General features: G+C 40.8%; 1 long non-coding RNA gene across 1 annotated transcript in view; it reads left to right on the forward strand.

The window, feature by feature from the left end:
* Positions 1–6,139, forward strand: part of LOC308060099 — an 87,697-nt gene that overhangs the window by 44,349 nt on the left and 37,209 nt on the right. The window lies entirely within an intron of this gene.

The following is a 6,139-nucleotide window of genomic DNA, read 5'->3' on the forward strand; positions in this document are numbered from 1 at the left end:
TGTTCGCAATTCCAGAACTGCTAGTCCACTTGTCTCTAGCTACTGTGTGCAGTTACTGTGCAGGCTGCCAGGAAGAGAAACATAATGAAATAGCGTGTCTCTCAATTAACAATGGCAGATGAAATGGAAAGTATTACTAAGAAAACATTTCCCAGCCATTCTTCTCCAGAACACACAAGTGCAATTAGGAACAAGAACAGACATCCTCTCTACTGCCTGTTGTAGGACAGTTGTTTGAGACGACGCGCTTAGGGTCAGAAATAACCCGTACAAAATTTAGCCCACTGTTATGAAGTATAAAGCTGCCAACCGGGAACTTTTTGGTTCACAGTGCTGTATGAATTGACGTTTATTAGTGTGTTATATATTGTTATATAAATGTTAAATGTATGTTATATAATATAACAATAGACATGATTATAAATTGACAGCCTTTAATGTGTTTATCTTCCCAAGCATGCCTAGAGATAATGAGGTGCCATTTTTGATCCTTCACCTGATTAAAAGGGTGAAGAAGTGCAGAGAGGTCATAAGAAACTAAGAGAGCAGGGAATGGGACCAAAGTAATTCCAAGGGTGATTGCTTGGAGCCATGTCACTTTCACTCCTTGGGTGTCTTCTCCCTGCAGGAAAAAGTGACAGCACAGATGATAGGGGGACTTGGCTACCCCACTCTTAGTTAATGCTGCAAATTTGTGTAAACCATAACTAGCTTGAAAAATTAACTTGCAGTGTGTGAAATAATGGGCCTGTTTCTTCTAGGATGGTGTAGCCCTGTGAACTGATAGCAGAGTTGCATGTGGTACCTTAGGGTAGGTCTTTCCAGCTCTCTCTCTTGGTATAGCTTGGATTCGGTATTTTGTGGTAGCTCTGATAATAATGCAGAAGGCAATATGGAATGCTTTAAAAATGAGCTCTGAAAGTTGCACACAATAAATACCAACTTAATGCCTGTAGGCTGTCGTAGAGGCACGTTAAGGCTCCTTCATCCAAAGGGAAGGAAGGTCAAAGGACTGTAGCATGGTGGTACAAAGGTTATTCAGCTTTAGAGCCAGGAGAAAACCTTTTCTGCTTCTTGGATTCTCTTCTAAACACTGCTTCCTTTTGCATAAAATATAGCAGTGTTAGTTTGGACCCTTTAAATACAATTGCCTAAAACATGGGCTTAAGGAAGGAAGTGAAGATTTTCTGTCTGTGAGATCAGTCAAGAGCATAAACTTCTGCTGCTATGGCTGTTGACTTGGGAGCTGCTCTGCTCCCGTCCCCCTTTCCAATTTCACATGCCTTTTAGCTTTCATCTCATTCCAGCTTTCAGGATGGTGGTCTGTCCTCCTCTTTCTGATTCCCTCCTCTCTGCTGGAACTGAAGCTGTAGCAGAAGAAAGAGCCTCAATACTCAATGGGAGGGATCATGAATTTGTAAAAAAGGACAACTTGTTGGCTTTTTCATTTTGTTCTTTCTTGCTGCCTACTTCAGTACTTTCAAACCTTAGTGTAGACAGTTTTGCGATGACATTTTTGTTCCATGGTTGCATACATGAATCTTGGTGTATTTGCTATTATACTCTGTACAGAGTCGAAATGAGAAACATGGAAGTAGTGCTTCAGGTAATTTAAGAGCCTGCAGGCGTTCTGTGAGAACTTTTGGAACGATAAGTGGTGAACTCAAATGTTTCATGTCTCTAAAAGCTAGAGCTAAGCATGTCTTTCCCACTGTCATCTTTAGCTCTTGTTTCTTCTTACAGATTTCTCTCTGATCATAGTGTGATTTGCTTGATCTGAATTTCAGAATTGAGAGGACCTTTTTTTGGTTGGATAGCTTTGGGCAGTTATATGAGCTTAGAAACAAATCCCATAGATAGAAAATGTAACTAAGAATATTTTTGTAGATGAAAATTTGTATCTGTGAATACCCATGTGCAACATAAAATGGCATGGAAAATGAAATCAAAACAGCGCCTGCATGAGGTTTTAAAGGAAGATCTTACCAGAATTTTTTCTTCTATAGTTTAAATCACTTATACTTTGATTAAAAAAAAAAAAAATACATAATTTCGTGAAATAAAAAGAATCCATTTGCATTTTTAATAAACTATTTTAATGTGAAGTACAGAAGATGAACAGGTTTACTGTCCTTTTAGATGAAAAAAACCCCTGTCTGTAATTTTCTTGTTTTTTCTGGGTCAAACGACCTAGATTACTCAAGTGACTATATACATAACTACCTCTAATTTTTTATTTTATTCCTTTGACTAATACATGCTATTATGTTGGATTGACTGATGTACCAGTTTGGTTGAATATGACCCCAAACGTGTGGAAGTGGCAATATCTTAATTTTTTTTTTAAATAGTCTCTTAGCACTGTGATGCTTGCCTACCTTTACTCTTCAGATACTTCTTCTAATTTACAGCAAACAGCTTGTACACAGGATAATCCTTAGATATATTTTAAAATACCTGGTCCCAGTTGAAAGACTGTAGATCCACTTTGCTGTTCAAAGTACCTCATTTTTATCAATGGCAATTAAAGCTAATAATGATTCATCAAAAGGTTTTTAGCAAAATAAGAACATTACGATGGTTTAACTCCAAAAGTTTTCATTGTCCTTGAAGCTGCTGTTTTGCTGTATTTCCTTTTTTCAAAGAACATTCTATCTGCAAGTATGACACTTGAAGATCAGGAAGAAGTGACACCTCACTTACTAAGAATGTATCTGCCTTTCCATTAATAAATGTTCTATTATCTTCAGAACAAAATCTGCTTGGATGAGTATACAGCAGAGCATATGATTAATGAAAAGCCAAGAACAAATGTGGATGCTTTCCTTAGTGTAGGGAATGGTCTAACACACTGATGTTTTTCTCCTCTTTATCTCTTGGGATTCAAAAATTACACTTCACAGATCTCTATTCTTCTATTTGGCTATTGCAACAGTAATTGTTCAGCAATTGAACTGGGAATTGTTTATCTTGTGCATGACTGGGTTGTTTATAATTACTCCAGAGAGACTTGTTGAAAATATTGTTGGTTTTCTAGTCTTGTCATGATTCTGGGAGTACTCCTGTGAATGGACTCCAGATGCCCAAGGACTCCAGCTAGAGATTTTCAGTCAGGCAGGATTGCTCCTTAGGTGCCCTGCTGTTCACAGAAGAGGCTTACTGGGTAGGAAGGCTTGACTGATGATAGCAGAACCACTTATTTCTAGTAGTATTGCAGGTATTGAAGTACCTGTCTCAAAGTAGGAGAAAGATCTTTGCACAGGAGTTAGCAGGGCTCATTAAAAGAGCTTTAAACTAGATTTGAAGGGGGAAAGGGATAAAACCAGGCTTGCTAGAGTTAATCCTGGGGGCAGCATGCCAATATTTGAGAGACAACGTGCTAGCAAGGTCCTTTGGTCTGCCCCTCAGTGGAGGTGGAGGATGGAGATCCATGTGGCAGCAAAGACACAATAGTTATTGATGTGTTAGAACCCAGAGAAGCACCTGGGAATGGCCACATAGGAATTAGGACTTCTCCCCCACAAAATGTGATGGAATGCAGCCCAGCTGAAGTGCACCTATACCAATGCACACAGCATAGGCGACAGACAGAAGGAGCTGGAAGCCATTGTGCAGCAGGAAAACTTATATACTTGCCATCACAGAAACATGGTGGGGTGACTCACACAACCGGAGTGCTGCAATGGGTGGCTATAAACTCTATAGAAGGGATAGGCAAGGAAGGAGAAGTGGTGGGGTAGTCCTGTATGTTTTGGATGGGCATTCTCTTTGCTGGGTAAAGAACTGGCTGGGTAGCTGAGCTCAGAGTGGTGGTAAATGGAGTTACATCCAGCTGGCAGCTGGTCACAAGTGGTGTTCCCCAGGGCTCGGTATTGGGGCCAGTCCTGTATAATATCTTTATCAATGATCTGGATGAGGGGATCAAATGGCTCCTCAGTAAGCCTGCAGATGACACTAAGTTATTGATCTGCTTGAGGATAGGAAAGCTCTGCAGCGAGAGCTGGGCAGGTTGGACCGATGGGCTGAGGCCAATTGCATAAGGTTCAACAAGGAGAAGTGCCAGGTCCTGCACTTGGGTCACACCAACCCCACACAACGGTACAGGCTTGGGGCAGAGCGGCTGGAAAGCGACCTGGGGGGAAAGGACCTGGGGGTGCTGGTCAACAGACAGCTGAACTTGAGCCAGCAGTGTGCCCAGGTGGCCAAGGAGGCCAATGGCATCCTGGCTTGTATCCAAAACAGGGTGGCCAGCAGGAACAGGGAAGTGATTGTCCTTTTGTAGTTGGTACTGGTGAGGCCACATCTCGAATGTGTGTTCACTTTTGGGCCCTTCGCTTCAGGAGGGACACAGAGGTGCTGGAGTGTGTCCAGAGAAGGGCAAGAAAGGTGGTGAAGGGTCTAGAGAACAGGTCTTATGAGGAGCAGCTGAGGGAACTGGGGTTCTTTAGCCTGGAGAAGAGGAGCCTCAGGGGAGACCTTATTGCTTTCTTTAGTTACCTGAAAGGAGGTTGTAGGCAGATGGGGGTAGGTCTCCTCTTCCAGACAACTAGCAACAGGACAAGATGAAACAGCCTCAAGCTGCACCAGGGGAGGTTTAGATTGGATGTTAGGAAAAAATTTCTTCACAGAAAGGTTGCCAAAGAATTGGACCAGGCTGCCCAGGGAAGTGGTTGAGTCACCACCCTTGAAGGTATTTAAAAGCTGTGTAGATGTGGTGTTTAGGGACATGGTTCAGTGGTGGACTTGACAATGCTAGGTTAACAGTTGGACTTGATCTTAAGGGTCTTCTCCAACCTAAACAGATCTAAGGTTAGCTATACCTAAAACATTTGTTACAGATGCAGTCATTTCTTTAAAACCTCCATGGCTGGAAATTGTGCAGCTGTTTCAAACAGTCTGTTTCTGGTGTATGTACTGTCCTCCTGGCTCATACAGAACCACTCACAGGCTGGGCAGTATTCATAACTATAGATGCCAGTGAACTTAATTATTTTGGTCTCCACTCGTGACAATTCAAATTTCAATTGCTCAGATGAATCGCAGTGTCGAGCAGGATTTCTCTCTTTCAGCGTGAGTTTTTGCATTGGAAAAGCTTCCCATGTCTTGAAAGGCATTGATGCAACTGCCAGCACAGATAATGCTGAGCTAAATTTACTTCTTGATGAACTTGCTTGTTACTAATACCTATATTCCTCTCTTCAATTTAGCTTTCAATCATGTTTGTGACCAAAAATTTCAATTGCATCTACTCTATGAACCTGCATCTCCAGCTGTGTAGCTCCGTATATTTTTTTCCTTAGAATATTCTATTGAGATGCTTGTGAAAAATAGAATAATTATGATAATTAAGGATTGTAGAAGCTGGGACCAATAATGATAAAAAACTATAAAGGAGGTGTAAAACAATGTAAAAAAGCCTGGTAGTCTGCACAATATTGGGTGGGTTGTGCTGATCTGCATTTGGGTTTGAACAGTTGGTGCTTAACTGAGACTACAGGAATTATTCTACTAGCATATTTCAACAAGGAATTTTTATTATATGCAAAACATATGTCAGGGTAGAAAAAATTAAATCTATCTTTTGTTTCTATGGCCACAGGGAAGTGAACTGGAGTCCTATAGCATACAAAGACCTATAATTTCTACTTTCTTATTTCTGGCTTGTTTGTCTCTCTGTTATAAAATATGGCAGAAAAAAACCCAAAATATGGTACCACTACTCTTCTGTGTTGCTACATAAAATTCATTAGGTGAAAATGCTCAGATCATTATAAAAATTTATTAGGCTCTGTCATTCTGTCAACAATTAGTACTGAGAAACAGCTCTTGTAACAAGAAAGATTGTGAGAGACCTGAGAGTGCTCCATGCGAAGACTGAATGAAAGAGATGGAACTGGAAATACTAATCTGAGGATATTGGTCTATTGCATCTTTGGCAGTACTGGCTTTGGTTCAGTATAGCAGCATTTGGCCACAGATAACAACATGCTGCTTTAGCCATCTTAGAATTATCTGGAAGGAAGCAGTACAGCTACAATAAATTGGAAACGGGTCAATAACAAGACATATTTAACCACTGAATTCTCTGTGTAGCAGAGTCAAGTCAGTGTCTGACACAGTGATATTTTTGTTTCAACAG

This window comes from Falco punctatus (genome assembly GCF_963210335.1).
Source record: "Falco punctatus genome assembly, chromosome: 1".
Classification (NCBI taxonomy): domain Eukaryota; kingdom Metazoa; phylum Chordata; class Aves; order Falconiformes; family Falconidae; genus Falco; species Falco punctatus.